The sequence below is a fragment of the Schistocerca americana genome, chromosome 6 (genome assembly GCF_021461395.2).
Source record: "Schistocerca americana isolate TAMUIC-IGC-003095 chromosome 6, iqSchAmer2.1, whole genome shotgun sequence".
In the NCBI taxonomy this organism is placed as follows: Eukaryota; Metazoa; Arthropoda; class Insecta; order Orthoptera; family Acrididae; genus Schistocerca; species Schistocerca americana.
The window spans coordinates 557870744-557891519 of NC_060124.1; positions in this window are offsets into that span (position 1 = coordinate 557870744).

Sequence of the window (20776 nt, forward strand, 5' to 3'; positions counted from 1 at the left end):
CGAATGCAGGTGGCACGTGGGAACCGGGGGTCATCAGTTCTTGGTACATGCTGATCCATCGGGGCATCATTAGATCGCGGAAAGTGCGATAAAACTCGAGTGGCAGTCCGTCTGGCCCGGGAGATTTGTTGAGTGCTCCCTTGTTAAGCGCGTCCTCGATGTCGTCCCGTGTAATCCCACCTAACAGCGTCGCCGCTGCTGCATTGTCGAGGGTGTGCGACACGTGCTGCAGTATGTCGTGATCGTCCGCTTCCTCTTCCTCTGTATTCACCTCGTCGTAAAACCGGCGATAGTGATCTGCGAAGGTTTCTGTAACCGCCACCTGAGTCATTACGACCTTACCACGTGGCAATTCGAGGTCCGTGATCAGCTGCTGTCGGCGTCGTCGGCTGTCGAGCACGATGAGAGTCATAGACGGGTTCTCTCCTTGCGCTCGGTCTTGAAGTCGCGATCGGACGACGACCCCCTCCAAACGTTTCCTCGTAAGAGACAATATTTGACCTTTAATTCGGCGGCTTTCCATTTGTCGGTTTGGAGATGGTGGATGGCTGTCGAGTTCGCGAAGCATCGTGTAATAAAAGTCCAATGTGTGACTATGCCAAGCTGCGATATCTTTACCGAATTGAGTTAGCACACGCCGAAACGCTGGTTTTGCACCCACCATGCTAGAGTCGAAGGGTATCGGGGGTGACGACGTTCGCAATCCAGCCATGTGTTGGCGACAATTCGACAGCATTCCGGTGCTTGAAGATGTGCCACATTCAGCTTCCAGGGTCCTCGGCTGCGCCATATCCGCTGCTGTTGTAGAGTTAGTGTGCATATGAAAGCGCTATGATCGGAGAAGGCAAGCGGCCAACGTTCGGTGTCCAATACTCCCGGCGCTAGAGATCGTGAGACATAAATGCGGTCTAGGCGACTGGCTGAGTGACTAGTAAGGTATGTCGGCCCGGGGCGGTCACCGTGCACTGTCTCCCACGTGTCGGTGAGAAGCAGATCTCGAACCAGGAGCCGAAGTTCTTGACAAGTCGAGAAGTGTGGGACTTGGTCTTTTGGGTGGAGCACACAGTTAAAGTCGCCGCCGAAGATATATTGATCGAAGCGGCTGATGAAGAGGGGGGGCGATATCCTCCGAGTAGAACAGCGATCATTCGCGGCGTTGGTCAGTTCCTGATGGAGCGTAAATGTTAATGATGCGCGTGCCCAGTGCTGTGATCGCCAGCCCCCTTCCTGACGGAAGGTAAGTCACTTCTTCGATGGCAATTCCGTCGCGCACTAGTATTGCCGTACCGCTGCCATTTCAGTCCGCCGGTGACACATATGTCACATAACCGTAGAAAACGGGGAGGGCCGCTATATTCACTTCTTGCAACAGGGCAATGTCAACATCCGAAGAACGAAGCATCTCACGCAGCAACTGGATCTTCACTGCCGTTCGTATCGTGTTGAGGTTAAGCGTGGCGATACGATAAGCTTGTTGCCGAACCGAAAGTGTTAAGTTATCCATTAAGACTGGAATTACCTACGACGATTCTGACAGTATTGACGTCTCCGCATCCCCCCAAACCTCACCTGCCGTCCTTTCTAGAGAGCCGGCGCCAATGGCGTGGGCCCTGTTGGCGTAACTTGCATGGTTCCGCCGTCGTCGTGGTCATCCGCCCACGTCGGGGAACTCAAAGCAAGATCGGCTTCCCTAACGTCCTCAGGACACGGCAGGGGTGCTTGCACTCTAGAAGGTGGTGGTCAGCATCTGTCCTGCGTATCGGCATCCGATGTTGCCACTGTAGGTATATGTGGTTTGTCCTCAGTTCCGTTCGGTGGTGCCACACTGCAGCAAATGACGGCTGTGGCAGCGTCGTCATTGAAGGTGGAGTCGTCGTCCTCTGGAGGCTGTGTCGCATCCCGTTCGGAAGTTGCTCTACGCCTCCGCTTCCTTCGCTTCGGGGAGCTTTGCTTCCTGGTGTGTCCTTCTCTGTCAGACGACGGCAAAGATTCCCGACGTTCCGGCACAAAGGCAGCTGTAGGCACAATAAGCGAGTCTACGGCCATGCTATCGTCATGTGTGTTGTTATCCGTCGACGGGGGCGGCGGCATCGGAATTGAATCCGTAGCTTGTGGAACGGATGTGTCGTCATCGCCCTGTATTGGAGAATGGAGCCGCGACCCAACAGTGGATGTCGGCTGTCGTGGTGAAGTGGTAGCTGTCGTGAGGGCTGCTGCGTAAGTCACGGGAAGCAACGTTTGCTGGGATGGAGGGTCTGCGTCAGCCGGCGGCAGTTGAGTGATTCGACGTTGGAGACATTCTGATCTGAGGTGTCCCTCCTTCCCACAACCAGAGCAGGTCTTTGGTTGCCCATCGTAGATGACGATGGCACGGCAGCCACCGATATTCAGATACGAAGGTACATGTCTTTTATGTTCTATTCGAACCTGGCGGACTCCGTTCAGCACAGGATATGTCTGGAATTGCGTCCATTTTTCCGCAATATGATCATGGACCGTGCCGTAGGGGTGCAGCGCTGTCGCGACGGCCTCCACCGGTAGTTCGAAGGGAAGTTCGAAAATTCTGATCGTGCGAAGTCCCATGCCACAATAATCGACGTGTACAGTCCCCACATTGCCATCAGCATGGCAGAAACGGAGGCCCTGTTTCGTGTCCCGAAGGATCCGTTCACATGTTGCGTCGTTGATGATCTTGACATATACGATACTACTCACAATGGACAAGTGAATGCCGAGAATGTCGGTCGCCGGGATTTTAACTTCTTCTCGTAGAAATCGTTCGACTTCGAGTGCTTTGGGCCGTGCAAATTCGTTGCGGAACGTAAATCTGAGCGTCGATTTTCTGTATTGGTGCGCCATAGTGATCTATATGCTGAGTAAGGCACGCGCGAAACGGCCGGGTACGACGTAAACAACACGAGCGCTGGCTCCGCGGCAGGAACACAAACAGCGCGTCCTCACCGCAGCACAGCCAAAGGCCAACTGCGAACTATAATCAAAGTTCCATCAAATTGATAACTTCAGCAGACAACAGAATTGCATTTAAAAGAAATGTAGTAGCGAATGTAACAGAACGCGCGACGTCTTATCAACAGTGCACGACCCTTACCGTTACGCTACTAGCTGTGAAACAGCTGCAGCACCTTAAGAAGTGAACAACACTTCCTCCAGAACTTCGGCATTCCACAGTGCTGTGAGATAATGCATATGGCCGGATCTAGACTTCTGAGAGACAGACAGTTACAGCATTTCTTTTGCACTGCACGATTGTTTCAACAAACAGATAGCGCAATAGAGTAGCTCAAATGGAAAGGAACACTTCCTATTTAATTTTCTGCATCCTACACTGCTGGCAGTTCTGTGTAGGTGGCAGTTACGTTATTTTATTTCGCTGATTACAGAATAGAGTCGAATGTATGCACTGGGTAGCCAAGGCAGCTAGCTCATGGCGATTCGGTCAACCAAGTAAATGAATGTACTGAACATCCTGCAAACCACTACAGGGAGCCTGTGTGTCAGAATGCTCATCTTGTGTGCCGAAACGGTGTTATGATAGAGAAATGAGTCGTAGAGAAGAGGGGTTGGTGGTCTGTTGGACTGAAGATAGTTTCATATGATGATGGTCTCGGTTCGATTCCAACTTCTGTCGACGTTTTTAGATAGGGAGAGGCAGATTCTATTCTCTTCTGGCTACGCCAAGTGAAGAAGGTATAATGGCATTGTGGTCTGAAAATCACATTAAACATGATATTCCTTCTCTACCAAGTAGACGTTAGGTGGAACCACAATAAAGTAAGGGTTGGCGACATGTAGAAACTCAATCACCAGTAACTTTTCTTATACTAGTTATTTATTTCTAGTGACGAAACAAACCCTGTGTACGGTCACAGCACACTTATTCCATCTTTTATTTGAGCTTCTGTATGTCGATAAAATTGGTTCTGAACTGGGAATGCAACTGAGACCGCCCTTAACGCGGAATTTGGTCCCTTCGTGAGAATACAGCTCGACTACAACTTGTTGTTTGATCCAAACTGCAGATTTCTCAACATCTCCACATATTACGCATGAATGGGTTGGAGTCCTGGCCCAGCACTAAACTTTTCACTATGTATTATCAAGATCTAGCATGAGAACACCTATCTACTGGTGGATAATAATTTTTATTTTTAATGCATTTTCATTCGTTGTCAACACTAACGATATCTGACGATTTTGACTCCCAGTGAGACACAGAACTATTTGCGAGATCACTGTAAGTACAAGGATGTTATTCCGAGCTGCTGGTGGAGAAAAATTCGGTAAGTGTCGTCTCTTTGTGTGTAGTCAACAAACGATATGTTTAGGGTTCGATTCTCAGTCAGCACTGAACACTTCGTCATATTATTTCTAGTTCAAACACGCTCACATGTCGCTGCTGGTGTAACGAACCCAGACTTAACGTTCCTTTTCTCTAGAATATAACAGCGATACGTCTCGTCATTTCATTTAATACATCTAGCTACTGCCGAGAAAATCCGATATGTCAAAGTTTGATTGTGCTTCGATAACAATCCGATTAGGTTCTGGGTTCGAATCCCAGTCCAACACAAAGCTTTACCTCACTGCATTTTAAGTAAGTTACTTGTGAAGTAACAATATTTAACATCTCTCGTAGTTCCTTAACAGGGACAATAGATGCTGGGTAAGAATTCGCGTTATGTAATTTAAAGTTGATATTTGCTAACTGATACTGTCCAAAAATGAGGTATATCACTCTCTTTATGCCTAGTCAGGAATGACTGTTAATTTCCGTCAGCCACGAAATCTTAGCCTACATGATTGGTTCAAATGGCTCTGAGCCCTATGGGACTCAACATCTGAGATCATCAGTCCCCTAGAACCTAGAATTACTTAAACCTAACTAACCTAAGGACATCACACACATTCATGCCCGAGGCAGGATTCGTACATGGGACCGTAGCAGTCACGCGGTTCCGGACTGAAGTGCCTAGAACCGCACGGCCACCGCCGCCTAGCCTGCATGACCTGGGTTTGAATTCATATGCAGAACGAGACGGTTCGTCGTGTCATTTGAAGTTCATACATTTTCTCAACTAGCTGCTCGTGAATAACGTAAATTTTTAATGACGTTTTGTGTTAAATAACAAGTATGGTATGTTACATTGAAGAGGAAATCATGAATACGACGAACTTACTACGTGCATTACCTATCTGACGTATTAATGAGAGTCTAACATTTCAGGTAAGTCATTTATTGCAATAAATGTGAGCTTACAAGCCTTAAGGACAGTCTTATCTGTGATGAAGTGTTCCCTGATATTTGTAGTATCGTGGTATTACTTTACATCTTTAGTTATTGCGATACAGAGCAGTGTTTTCTAGTGGTGATTTGTTGGAACCATTTTCAATAGTCAAACGACTGTACCAAGGAGCGATTTGAGGACCTGCTAGACAGCTGCGTTATGTAGGTCGCATGGAAATCAGGTGAAATGCAATTCAGGTCGTTCGGATACTGTTGAGCACGACTGTACATAAAATCAGGAGTTAAATATCAAATGTTTTTCACCAATAGCGAAATGGTGGAACCTTAATTGACGATAGAATTGTTTTTGCCTGACTGGGATTCGAACCCAGCATCTAGCACCGTCGTTTTCTAGCCAGGAACAGACGATAAAAAGCTATTGTTAGTTCACCAGTAGCGAGATGGGCGCATGTTTAGCTAGACATCATTCGACGAAAAGTTCTGTGCTGAATGGAATTCAAACCCCGCACACGTGGTCATGAAGAAACTTTAACTATCAAATTCTTTTCCAATAATAGCTAGGAATGGCATGTTTGTACTTTCAATGATGTGATGGAAAATACTCTGCTGGCTAGAAGTTGAATCAACAACATGTCGTCGTTGGTGATCACAACGAACACAATGTCATACCCAAATCCGTTTTCACCAGTAGGATGGAGAGGAATGTTTGAACTTGAAAAGATGTAAGGAAACGTTTGATCTTGTAATGTTGTAATAAGAAGCTTATCATGTGGCTGTGAGTTGAAACGAACATGTTACAGCTGACAACGCACGAAGAGACGTTAAAAATGCAACTATTTTTCACCAGTAGTTCGGAGTGCACATGCTAGGGCTTGAAATGAAATAATGAATACTTTGTGCTGATCAGGATTCGAAACCTGATAGGTGCCTTTCGAGGACGCCTAGAAGAGTTTGCAATCTTCGGGAACACAGTGAAATCGAATTCTAATTCCAGCCCAGCACCACAATTTTCAACGTCTCAGTTTCAAATAAAGTAAGAGCCTTGTGAACTTACATGGCCATTGGTTCATTAAACGAAATACGTTTTATAGTTTATACAGCAGTTTGAAATAATAGTTACAAAAGCTGCTAACAGATGGTGCTGTAATCGCCATATGTAATGCCTAGTATAAATAGTGATCGGAAGCCGAGTGCGATCAGTTCCACTATTGAAACGTGAAAGGAGGTTAGCGTACCGAAGGAAGAGATTAAAACCATGTACTCCATTGAACAACGCGTTTTTCTGGTGCTAGAGTACCACAGGTTAGAAGAGAGTCCTATGGAAACAAGGCAAAGTTTTCAAGCACGATTTAATGTTCCAAAAGGACCCGATGCGAAAGCCATTCGTACGCTCCTCGCAAAATTTTAATGAACAGGCAGCGTAACTGATGATCTAGTGGGGCATGTTGACCGCAAGCAAACCGCAGTTACGCCTGAAAATATCGCCACAGTTTCTGGAATTATTCAGCGAAATCCAATGTCATTCGTCCATAGAATTGCATCTGAGACTGGTTTGATGCGTTCCAGCACGCAGAAAATACTGAGAGAGAGCCTACACATGTTTCCATTCAAAATTCAAACGCACCACGCCATACCCGTACGAGCTGTGCAACAAAGGGTTGCCTTGATAATCAGATGCTCACAGTGATTGATAGTGAAGAATTTGATGTTGGCTGCATCTGGTTTACAGATGAAGCACACTTCCACCTGAATAAGCAGAACTGGCGATTTTGGGGTTCCGAAAAGCCATATTGGTGTGAAGCGAAACCCCTGTATTCTCCTAAAGTTACTGTGTGGGCTGCAGTATGCTGCAGAGGCATTACTGGCCCTTTTTTCATTCGAGAAACGGTCACTGGTGCACGTTACGTTGCAATTTTGGAACAATTTGTCGCCACAGAGTAAGCGTTAGAGGATCGACCAGGTACTGAATGGTTTATGCAAGATGGAGCCCGACCACTTCGGGCCGAACAAGTGTTTCGCTTTCTTGAGGAATACTTCGGGAATCGAGTAATTGCTTTGGAATATCCCAAATTTAGTGGTGCAGACATGGATTGGCCCCCATATTCGCCGGATTTGACTCCCTGTGATTTCTTTTTGTGGGGCCAGTGAAAGACATGGTCTACCGGAAGCATCCCGCCACGCTGGACGAGCTTGAATCGGCGATCTCTGTGGCATGTAAATCCATTTCGGTTGAGACACTACGAAATATGATGGCGAATTTCATTCCTCGTTTGCGCCACCTCTTTAGTGCCAATGGTGAACATTTTTAAAACATTGTGATGTGATTGTTTGCAAAGATTGTTTTCATACGATTATTTCACTTATGTATGCTGATATGAGCTGTACAGCGTACAGCGCCATCTGTTAGCAGCTTTTGTAACTATTATTTCAAACTGCTGCATAAACGTCTTACAGCTTTCACAATAAACATACCGTTTACTGCATTCCTCTATCGATCTTTGTTTTCGAGATATTTAATTTTTAAATCAGGGAGCCCTTTTCTGGACACCCTGTAAGAACCACTGGACATTGTTTCCCAGAATCACTCGCATGGCCAAGTCATTGCATCAGCATTTATGGGCTCCAGTTCATCCTGCTCCCTATTCTTGATCGCCTCTGCTACGGCCCCTCGTGTACAAGCTCTCTACAAGTTACACGTGCAGTTACAAGAATATTCTGCCCACAATTTCGTCGTGTAGATAAAGTAATTAACCACACATAGCAAATGTAGTACTGGGGAACACGTAGATCATGTAGTAAAATATGAATGTTGATCTGACTGACAACGATGTTAAGTGAGAGGGTGGCGTTCCACCTGTCAAGAAAATTGAAGATTCGTCAGTTGACGATCAGTGTGGCTTTAGAAAAGGTGAAGCCACCAAGACACAGCTTTATCCTTTTATGTGAGGATGGAAACAAGGTTTCAGAAAACACAAGACACTCTCTCAGGAATATTTTACTTATGAAAAGCTGTTGACAGCTTAAAATGCCCGAAGTCTTAGAAATGCTCCTAAACACTGATATAAGACATAGAGAAAGGCGGGTAATATACAATAAGAAAAAGAAACCAAGGAAAACAACGAAAGTGAAAGAAAGGACAAGAACAAATTGTGCAAGACTAAGTTTCAGGCTTCTACCCCACTCTTCAATCTATACATTGAAGAAACAGTGATGGATGAAAAGAAAGGTTCAAGAGTAGTGTTAAAATACAGGGTAAAAATCCTCAGTGAAAGTCAGGAAAACATACAGGACGTTTGGAATGGAATGAACTTAGTGAGCTCATAATAGGGACAGTAAGTATAACAAAGGTGAAAGCAATGACACGCAGAGTAAATGAAATTAGCGACACACGTAGCATCAAACCTTTTGAACATGGAGTAGATGTAGCGAAGGAACTATGCTACCTTGGAAGCCAAGTAACACATGACAGACGAAGGAATGAGGATAAGGTAGCAGGCTAGCAAAGGCAAAGAAGGAGTTTCAGCCTAAAGGAGGAGTTTCGACGTATCAAACATAGACCTTTATTTCAGGAAGGATTTTCTGAGAATGTACATCTATATTAAATCAGAGTGACTCAATGACCATTCTCTCTCTCTCTCTCTCTCTCTCTCTGTCTCTCTCTCTCCACTGCCCCTGTCACATACACACACACACACACACACACAAGGGACATACACTATGTTAGCAAAAGTATCCGGACACCTGGCTGAAAATGACTTACAGGTTCGTGGCGCCCTCCATCGGTAATGCTTGAATTCAAAATGGTGTTGGACCACCCTTAGTATTGATGACAGCTTCCATGCTCGCAGGCATTCGTTCAAACAGGTGCTACAAGGCTTCTTGGGGAATGGCAGCCCATTCTTCACGAAGTGCTGCACTGAGGAGAGGTATCGATGTCGGTCTGTGAGGCCTGGCACGAAGTCGGCGTTCTATAGGATTCAGCTCATGACTCTGTGCAGGCCAGTCCATTACAGGGATGTTACTGTCGTGTAACCACTCCACCACAGGCCGTGCATTATGAACAGGTGCTCGATCGTGTTGAAAGATGCAGTCGTCATGCCCGAATTGCTCGTCAACAGTGGGAAACAAGAAGGTGCTTAAAACGTCAATGTAGGCCTGTACTGTGATAGTGCTACGCAAAACAACAAGGGATGCAAGCCCCTTCCATGAAAAGCACGACCAAACCATAACACCACCGCCCCCGAATTTTACTCTTGGCACTACACACGTTGGCAGATGATGTTCAACGGGCGCTCTCCATACCCACATCCTGCCATCGGGCCGCCACATTGTGTACCGTGATTCGTTACTCTACACAACGTTTTTACACTGTTCAGTAGTCCAATGTTTACGCTCCTCACACCAAGCGAGGCGTCGTTTGGCATTTACTGGCGTGATGTGTGGCTTATGAGCAGCCGCTCGACCATGAAATTCAAGTTTTCTCACCTCCCGCCTAACTGTCATAGTACTTGCCGTGGATCCTGATGCAGTTTGTAGTTTTTTGTGATGGTCTGGGTAGATGTCTGCCTATTACACATTACGACCCTCTTCAGCTGTCAGCGATCTCTGTCAGTGAATAGACGAGCTCGGCCTCTACGCTTTTGTGCTGTTGGTGTCCCTTGACGTTCCCACTTCACTATCACATCGGAAACAGTGGACGTAGGGATGTTTAGGCGTGTGGAAATCTCGCGTACAGACGTATGATACAAGTGACACCCTATTACCTGACAGCGTTCGAAGTCTGAGAGTTCCTCGCAGCGCCGAATTCTGCTCTCTCACGATGTCTAATGATTGCTGAGGAAGCTGATATGGAGTACCTGGCAGTAGGTGGCAGCACAATGCACCTAATATCAGAAACGTATGTTTTTGGGATGTCCAGATACCTTTGATCATATAGTGTATGTGTATCAGATGTACCATTAAAGAGCTCCAACCTCAGAAGTTTGCTCTTCTGTCATCAACAACAGCACTGTAGATCGAGTTTGTAGTTTTACTCAGTTGGATCTGATGAAATAATTAGGAGGGTTGGGGAATGCGAATTGTAGCTTGGTGTTGGGTATAAAAACAACTGTGTTTTATTTTCTGACATGCAAATAGATAGCATGGAAGCCACAATTAGCATAACAATCTGTTAAGGTAGGTATGGAGGGATGATTTCCCCCCAAATATATGCTTGCCCCTGAATGTATGCTTCCCCTGTATGCAATCTGCAGAAAGAAAATGTGACAAATCTCCCTTACGCTGGTACTGCATACTCCAGTCCAGACTGAATAATCCCTAGGTACATCACGCATATAATACTGCGATGCTCTCCCCGCTACGCACTGGTGAGAGAAAAAATTATATTGAAATCTTTCTGACATTTATTAACAATAGACTGCATGTGAGGTGTCAAGCTGAGCCGAGAGGCAAATATCATTCCTACAAGACGATCATAAGATTTCATCTGAAATGTATACTTCCCGCATGTAGCTTGATCAACAATGCGAGCAGAGTTCGATTTGTAAAAAGGTACAATCACCGAATACTCAGCCGAGATCTCCAACCCGTTGTTAGACAGCCATTCATCGATATTTTCTGTAGAAGTGAGTAATTCCGTTTTAGCCTAAAGATGTGAGCCTGTGGTTGATAAAACGCTAATATCGTCTGCATATTGTAACATTCCCCCATGAACGATGGACCTTGCCGTTGGTGGGGAGGCTTGCATGCCTCAGCGATACAGATGGCCGTACCGTAGGTGCAACCGCAACGGAGGGGTATCTGTTGAGAGGCCAGACAAACATGTGGTTCCTGAAGAGGGGCAGCAGCCTTTTCAGTAGTTGCAGGGGCAACAGTCTGGATGATTGACTGATCTGGCCTTGTAACATTAACCAAAACGGCCTTGCTGTGCTGGTACTGCGAACGGCTGAAAGCAAGGGGAAACTACAGCCGTAATTTTTCCCGAGGACATGCAGCTTTACTGTATGATTAAATGATGATGGCGTCCTCTTGGGTAAAATATTCCGGAGGTAAAATAGTCCCCCATTCGGATCTCCGGGCGGGGACTACTCAAGAGGACGTCGTTATCAGGAGAAAGAAAACTGGCATTCTACGGATCGGAGCGTGGAATGTCAGATCACTTAATTGGGCAGGTAGGTTAGAAAATTTAAAAAGGGGAATGGATAGGTTAAAGTTAGATATAGTGGGAATTAGTGAAGTTCGGTGGCAGGAGGAACAAGACTTTTGGTCAGGTGATTACAGGGTTATAAATACAAAATCAAATAGGGGTAATGCAGGAGAAGGTTTAATAATGAATAGGAAAATAGGAATGCGGGTAAGCTACTACAAACAGCATAGTGAACGCATTATTGTGGCCAAGATAGACACAAAGCCCATGCCTACTACAGTAGTACAAGTTTATATGCCAACTAGCTCTGCAGATGATGAAGAAATCGATGAAATGTATGACGAGATAAAATAAATTATTCAGTTAGTGAAGGGAGACGAAAATTTAATAGTCATGGGTAACTGGAATTCGTCAGTAGGAAAAGGGAGAGAAGGAAACATAGTAGGTGAATATGGATTGGGGGGAAGAAATGAAAGAGGAAGCCGTCTGGTAGAATTTTGTACAGAGCATAACCTAATCATAGCTAACACTTGGTTCAAGAATCATAAAAGAAGGTTGTATACATGGAAGAATCCTGGAGATACTAAAAGGTATCAGATAGATTATATAATGGTAAGACAGAGATTTAGGAACCAGGTTTTAAATTGTAGGACATTTCCACGGGCAGATGTGGATTCTGACCACAATCTATTGGTTATGAACTGCAGATTGAAACTGAAGAAGCTGCAAAAAGATGGGAATTTAAGGAGATGGGACCTGGATAAACTGAAAGAACCGGAAGTTGTAGAGAGTTTCAGGGAGAGCATAAGGGAACAATTCACAGGAATGGGGGAAAGAAATACAGTAGAAGAAGAATGGGTAGCTCTGAGGGGTGAAGGCAGCAGACAATCAAGTAGGTAAAAAGACGAAGGCTAGTAGAAATCCTTGGGTAATAGAAGAAATATTGAATTTAATTGATGAAAGGAGAAAATATAAAAATGCAGTAAATGAAGCAGGCAAAAAGGAATACAATCGTCTCAAAAATGAGATCGACAGGAAGTGCAAAATGGCTAAGCAGGGATGGCTAGAGGACAAATGTAAGGATGTAGAGGCTTGTCTCTCTAGGGGTAAGATAGATACTGCCTACAGGAAAATTAAAGAGACCTTTGGAGAGAAGAGAACCACTTGTATGAATATCAAGAATTCAGATGGCAACCCAGTTCTAAGCAAAGAAGGGAAGGCAGAAAGGTGGAAGGAGTATATAGAGGGTTTATGCAAGGGCGATGTACTTCAAGACAAAATTATGGAAATGGAAGAGCATGTAGATGAAGACGAAATGGGAGATAAGATATTGCGTGAAGAGTTTGACAGAGCACTGAAAGACCTGAGTCGAAACAAGGCCCCGGGAGTAGACAACATTCCATTAGAACTACTGATGGCCTTGGGAGAGCCAGTCATGACAAAACTCTACCATCTGGTGAGCAAGATGTATGAGACAGGCGAAATACCCTCAGACTTCAAGAAGAATATAATAATTCCAATCCCAAAGAAAGCAGGTGTTGACAGATGTGAAAATTACCGAACTATCAGTTTAATAAGTCACAGCTGCAAAATACTAACGCGAATTCTTTACAGACGAATGGAAAAACTGGTAGAAGCGGACCTCGGGGAAGATCAGTTTGGATTCCGTAGAAATGTTGGAACACGTGGGGCAATACTAACCTTACGACTTATCTTAGAAGAAAGATTAAGAAAAGGCAAACCTACGTTTCTAGCATTTGTAGACTTAGAGAAAGCTTTTGACAGTGTTAACTGGAATACTCTCTTTCAAATTCTGAAGGTGGCAAGGGCAAAATACAGGGAGCGAAAGGCTATTTACAATTTGTACAGAAACCAGATGGCAGTTATAAGAGTCGAGGGGCATGAAAGGGAAGCAGTGGTTGGGAAAGGAGTGAGACAGGGTTGTAGCCTCTCCCCGATGTTATTCAATCTGTATATTGAGCAAGCAGTAAAGGAAACAAAAGAAAAATTCGGAGTAGGTATTAAAATTCATGGAGAAGAAGTAAAAACTTTTAAGGTTCGCCGATGACATTGTAATTCTGTCAGAGACAGCAAAGGACTTGGAAGAGCAGTTGAACGGAAAGGACAGTGTCTTGAAAGGAGGATATAAGATGAACATCAACAAAAGCAAAACGAGGATAATGGAATGTAGTCAAATTAAATCGGGTGATGCTGAGGGAATTAGATTAGGAAATGAGACACTTAAAGTAGTAAAGGAGGTTTGCTATTTATGGAGTAAAATAACTGATGATGGTCGAAGTAGAGAGGATATAAAATGTAGACTGGCAATGGCAAGGAAATCGTTTCTGAAGAAGAGAAATTTGTTAACATCGAGTATAGATTTAAGTGTCAGGAAGTCGTTTCTGAAAGTATTTGTATGGAGTGTAGCCATGTATGGAAGTGAAACATGGACGATAACTAGTTTGGACAAGAAGAGAATAGAAGCTTTCGAAATGTGGTGCTACAGAAGAATGCTGAAGATAAGGTGGGTAGATCACGTAACTAATGAGGAGGTATTGAATAGGATTGAGGAGAAGAGAAGTTTGTGGCACAGCTTGACTAGAAGAAGGGATCGGTTGGTAGGACACGTTTTGAGGCATCAAGGGATCACAAATTTAGCATTTGAGGGCAGCGTGGAGGGTAAAAATCGTAGAGGGAGACCAAGAGATGAATACACTAAGCAGATTCAGAAGGATGTAGGTTGCAGTAGGTACTCGGAGATGAAGAAGCTTGGACAGGATAGAGTAGCATGGAGAGCTGCATCAAACCAGTCTCAGGACTGAAGACGACAACAACAACATTGTAACATTTTTGTTGGAGAGTGATTATTCGCTGTAAATCCGAAGTACATAGGGTATACAAGAGGAGGCTTAAAACTTCAGTCCGGGGCAGGTCCTGAGAAACAAGAAACGGAGCGAGCATGTTTTCTTTAAATCTAATATAGATTGTTTTTTGACCAACGAGGTAATTGAAGCCACATACCATCCTTGAAGGAATACCAAAAACCGTCAGCTTACTCGAGATAATCGGTTTGTGCACATGATCATAAGCGTCGTTGAAGTCAAGAAAGGCAACGACAGCCTTTTTCCATAGAAAGCGAATGCTGATTGACATTAGTCCCTTTGTATTTTCTAAATCCGTATTGACTACGACGCATTAAATTACACTTTTCAACGATCTTCCGTGCTTGAGATTCTGCCAACGGAGGGAAAAGATTTGCTCATGTTCATCTTTAATCACTGTTGGATGAAACAGGACATAGTGGAAGCCGCAGGCTATTATTAAAGTTCTGAAAAATGGGCAAGATCCAAATATCTCTGACTATCGACCGATAATTGTCGTCTTGTGTTGCAAAAACGCTGAGACGAATTATTTGAAATTAATTTCTGCTACAGAATGGGTATAAAACACAGAACCACCCTTAAGAAACACTACTGCAATCAGTGCACAACGTAGTATCTGACCGCTTACTAGTATTTTCTGACCTAGCATTGATACCTAAGTGGGCAACTTGTAATGAAACAGTAACTAACGTGTAATGTCCCACAAAAAGAAATCAAAATTAGTAAATGAACAGGAAATACTCTCTGTTGAATGAGAAAAGCTGTTCATTGACATGACTGATTTATTGCAACAGAATCGTCTATGAAACATGATGTTCAATGTGAACAATACAGAAAAGAGATCCTACAAAACATGTGTAGATTAAAGTTACCTCAATGGCAATGCTCAGGTGAAGAAGTTGCATGAGGGGATGTGACTCTCTGTGCGACACCTCCCTCCTTTTGTAGCTATAGTTACGCTACCTGACTGAATGTATATGGCATGACAGTGAATATATACCGCGGAGCTGAAAAGGTATACAACGTGCTTCATTTGAATAACTTCTTCCGGAAGTTGAAAGAACATGCCCGCAGAGGGCGCAAAGCAGCATACAAAATTCCCCGTGTGCTAGAGCAGCAAAGATGCTCACTGTAGACAGGTGCTCAATGTAGTTAAATTCTACGTTCAGAATCTACAAGTCCATGGCCAGAACTCCATGCTCAGACTCAAATGTCGGACTTCACGTAGATCGCTAGCTGTGGACCCATTTCTGCGATGCATACACGACGCCATCCCTGATGAACTCCTCTCGTTGGAGTTCCACAGCGAGCCCCAATGTGTACACCACATCGTCCCTGAACAAGCTCTTCCTCCTGTGTTCTGAAAAGAACTCTCTCGATCTTTGCCTAAAATCCCCACTTCCAAACAATATTACTCCACATGGAGCACATCTGAAACTTATCCTACCAATTGCACATGGGAAGATTCCTCTACGTCAATGTCATAATCATAAATAGCACCAGTGTCTCTCTCTAGGAGACAATCAAAAGACACTCCCAATAGAAAGATTTTAATGCCACTGGAAAATCTATGATGTCACCATCTGATTCTCAATCATGGCACTTATTTCTTAGTGTACACGGAAGACCACTTGGTGTGGGAACCAAGTTTCCCAAAAACATCCAAAGGGTGTGTTTGTGACAGGCTGTTACACATTCAGCAGTATGGAACTACCTCAGATTCAGAAAAGTATGCAGATACTTGCGGAATCCGACAACATTACGATCCCAACTGTGAATAATTTCAAGGGTGGCGGTGTCCACTAATTACAAAGGTCCTGAAACTTGTAAAATTACTCTGGCCACCACTGGGGGCATTACACCATGCTGTGTTACCAGAAAGACATTGTTGGTCGCTTGCCAGTTCATCTTGGCATCTCCAGTTACACAATTCAAAGGAGGTCCACAAAACACAGAAAGTCACTCCCACCTCCCAGACTCAGCGCCACACCAGACATTAAGCCACCCACAAAGAGGCCGATTAAACGATCAACCTCCCATGTCGAACTAGCCTCCCCAACATGTTCACCTTCATGGTGTACGATATTACAGTGGTCGGGTCAAAGGTTTGGGTGCGTTGTCTTCTCAAGCGCACCGCTACCTGCTAGCCCCAATTTCGACCTGCCATACTCTCCCATTCTTCCTTCTGTTTTGGCATGGTGATAAGTGCCATGTGACTGAGCAAAGGTTAAGTCCACCACATAATCACACCACGCCCACATAGTCAGATGGATCCAGAACCCTCACAGTGGTAAGGATTCAGAGACTAATTGGCCTATGAATGGGCTTAGCCCATTCAGTCCTATAAAAGGACAATAGTTGCCACAACATGGGATGGGCGTTCTAGCCAGGGACACAAGTTGCTTGTTTCAGATGCACCACTGCCAGTTCACTGTAACCATCGCACTCTCACATTGACGATGCAGCACACAAACTACGTCGCGATTCAATGCTATAGGCTCCAGAAGAATTTTGTCCAAGCGACTAAGTGGGCTATGGTCACCTTATGGAACTTCTTCTAGGAGTAAAATTGCTTGTTTCCGATACACCAGTGCCAGTTTAAAGTAACCTTCGCATTGATGATGCAACACACAAATTCCGTCAGGATTCAATACTACAGGCCCCACCGGACTTCTCTCCAAGAGCCTAACGCAGCTACGGTCATCGTATGGAAATTCTCCTGCGAGTCAAGCTGCTTGTTTAAGACAGACCACTGCCACTTTACTGTAACCATCACATCCTCACATTGAAGATACAACACACAAATTCAGTCGCGATTCAATACTACAGGCTCCTGCAGTCTTCACTCCAAGCGACTAAAGCAGCTACAGTCACCGTATGGAAGTTCTCCAGGGATTCCAGTATCTTGTTTCCGATGCCCCATTCCCAGATTACTGTAAACCTCTCATCATCACATTGAGGATGCAACATACAAATTGCATCGTGATTCTATGCTACAGCTTGTGTCTGACTTCTTTCCACTCGGCTAAACGTAGCTACGGTATCGTATGGAGCTTCTCATGGGAGTCAGGTTGCTTGTTTACGAGGCATCACTAAAAATTTACTGTAACCCTCGAACCCTCAGATTCACGATACAACACACGAATTGCGTCACGATACAATACTCCAGTCTCCAGGCAACTTCTCTCCAAGTCACCAACGCGACTACAGTCGTCATATGGAACTTCTCCTCATAATCAAGGAACTTATTTCGGACGCACCACTGATAATTTACTGCAACCCTCAAACCCTCACATTGACGATTCAAGACATAAATTGCGTTGCGATTCAATGCTACAAGCTCCACCGGACGTCTCTCCAAGCTACTAAATCGGCTACGGCCAACATATGGTACTTCTCCTGCGAGTCAAGTTGCTGGTTTCTGTTGACCCACTGCCGGTTTATTGTAAGCCTCGCATCCTCACATTCACAATGCAACACACTCATTGCATCGCCATTCAATAACCCAACCACCAGCCGACTTCTCTCCAAACGAATAACGTGGCTACGGTCACGACATAGAATTTATCATGAGAGACATTTTGCTTGTTTCTGATGAACCACAGCCAGTTTACTGTATCCATCGCTCCATCAAACTGATGACGCAACACACAAATAGACGTCACGATTCAATTCTCCATCCTCCAGCCAACAACTCTCCAAGCGATTAACGCGGCTACAGCCACCGATGGAATTTCTCGTGGGGTCACGTTGCTTGTATCCGATGTACAACTCCCACTTTACTGTAAGGATCGCACCCCCACATTCATGATGCAACGCATTAATTGTTTCGTTATTCAATACTACAGGTTCCAACCGACTTCTCTATAGGAAACTGATGCGGCTACAGTCAACGTATGAAACTTATCCTGGGATTCAAGTTGCTTCTTTCCAGAGCACCACTGCCAGTTTACTGTAAGCCTCGCCCCATCACATTGACGATGCAACACACTTATTGATTCGCGATTCAATACTACAGCTTCCAGCGGACTTCTCTCCAAACAGCTACGGTACCGTATGGGTCTTCTCCTGGGAGTCAAGTTGCTTGTTTCCGACGTACCACTGCCAATTTACTGTAACTCTCACACCCTCTAATTGACTATGCAACATCCAAATTGCGTCGTGATTAAATACTACAGGCTCCAGCCGACGTCCCTCCAAGCAACTTATATGTCTACGGTCACCGTACTTAACTTCTCCTGGGAGTCAACTTGCTTCATTGCAATGCGCCAGTGCCAGTTTACTGTAAGCATCGCACCCACTCATACAGGATGTAACATGCAAACTGCATCGTGATTCGATACTACAGGCTCCAGCCGACGTCTCTCCAAGCGACTAACGTACCTACGGTTACCTTATGGAGACTCTCTGAAAGTAAAAGTTGCTTGTTTCTTGTGCGAGACCGCCAGCTTACTGTAAAGCTCCCACCCTCACATTGACGATGCAGCTCACTAATTGCGTCCCGATTGAATGCTACAGGTTCCAACTGATTTGTCTCGAAGCAATGGTCTCCGTATGCAACTTCTCCTGGCTGTAAATTTGCTTGTTTTCTATGCTCCACTGCCTGAGAACTGTAAGCCTCGCCGACTTCCATTGACGTTGCAACACCCAAATTGCGTCCATATTCCGTACTGCAGGCCCCAGCAGGCTTGCGTCCACGCGACTAACATGCCTACGGTCACCGTATGGATCTTCTCCTGGGAGTCCAGTATCTTGTTTGCAGTGCACCACCGTCAGTTTACTGTAAAGGTCCCACCCTCACATTGACGTTGCAACACACAAATAGTGTAGCTATTCAATGCTAAAGGTTCGAGCCGACTTTTCTCCAAGAAACTGACGCGGCTCAAGTCACCGTATGACTCCTGGGAGTCATCTTGCTTGTTTCCAATGCGCCACTGCCAGTTTACTGTAACCCTCGCACACTCATATTTACGATCCAGCACACAGACTACGTCGCAATTCAGTACTGCAATCTCCAGCCGACTTCTCTCCTAGCGACTGTCGCAGCTAAGGTCACCAAATCGAACTTCTCCTGAAATTCAAGTGGGTTCCTGATGCACCACTGCCAGTTTACAGCAACCCAAGCACCTTCACATCGACAATGCAACACAAATATTACTCCACGACTCAATGCCACAGTCTCCAGCCGACTTCCCTCCGAATGTCTAACTTGCCAATGGTCACTTTATGGAACTTCACTTGGGGGTCAAGTTGCTTGTTTCCGATGCACCACTGCCACTTTATTGTAACCCTCGCACCGACATATTGACGGTGCAACAATGAAACTGCATCGCTATTCAATACTACAGGTCACAGCCAATTTTTCTGCAAGCGACTAACGCGGCTACGGTCAACATATAGAAACTTTCTGGTCGTCAAGTTGGTGGTTTCCGATGCACCACTTCCAGTTTACTGTAACCCCCAAAGCCTCACAATGTCGATGCAACACACTAATAGCGTCGAGATGCAAAGCTACAAGTCCCAGCCGCCTTCTCTCCTAGCGACTAATGCGGCTACAGTCACAGTATGGAACTTCACCTGGTAGTCAATTTACTTGTTTCCTATGCACCACTGCCAGTTTACTATAACGCTCGCACCCCAACATTCACGCTGCAACATAAGGATTCCGTCACGATTCAATACTACAGGTCCGTGCCGACTGCCCTCCAAGCGTCTGACTCGGATATGGTCACGGTATGGAGCTTCTCCTGGTACTTTAGTGTCTAGTCTCTGATGCACCACTGACAGTTTACTGTAACGCTCGCACCTTCAAATTGACGATGCAACACACTAATTGCATAGCGATTCAATACTACAGGCTACAGCCGACATCTCTCTAATCGACTGACGCTTCTACGATCACTGTATGGAACTTCTCCTGGGAGTCCAGTATCTTGTTTGCGATGCACCTCTGCCAGTTTACTGTAATGTTCGCAGCCTCACACCTCACCATGACAATCCTACACAAAAATTGCTTCGCGGTTCAATACTACAGATTCAACCAGACATCTCTCCAAACGTATGGAACTTCACCTGGGAGTCAAGTTGCTTGTTTCCTATGCACCACTTCCTGATCACTGTAACCCTTGCACCTTTAAATAGATGTAGCAACACAAAAATTGCCTCGCGATTCAATACTACAGTCGGCAGCTGACTTCCCTACAAGCAACTAACACAGCTACGATCGCCATATGGAACTTCTCCTGGGAGTCAAGTTGCTTGTTTCTGATAACCCACTGCCAGTTTACTGCAAGCCTCTCACCCTCACATTGATGATACAGCACACAAATTGCGTCTCGTTTCAATACTACAGGCTCCAACCAACTTCTCTCTGAGAGACTAGAGCGGATACTGTCACCATAAGGAATTTCTCCTAGGAGTCATGTTGCTTGTTTCCAATGCGCCACTGCCACTGATGATGCAGAGCCGTTGTTGTCTCGCGTC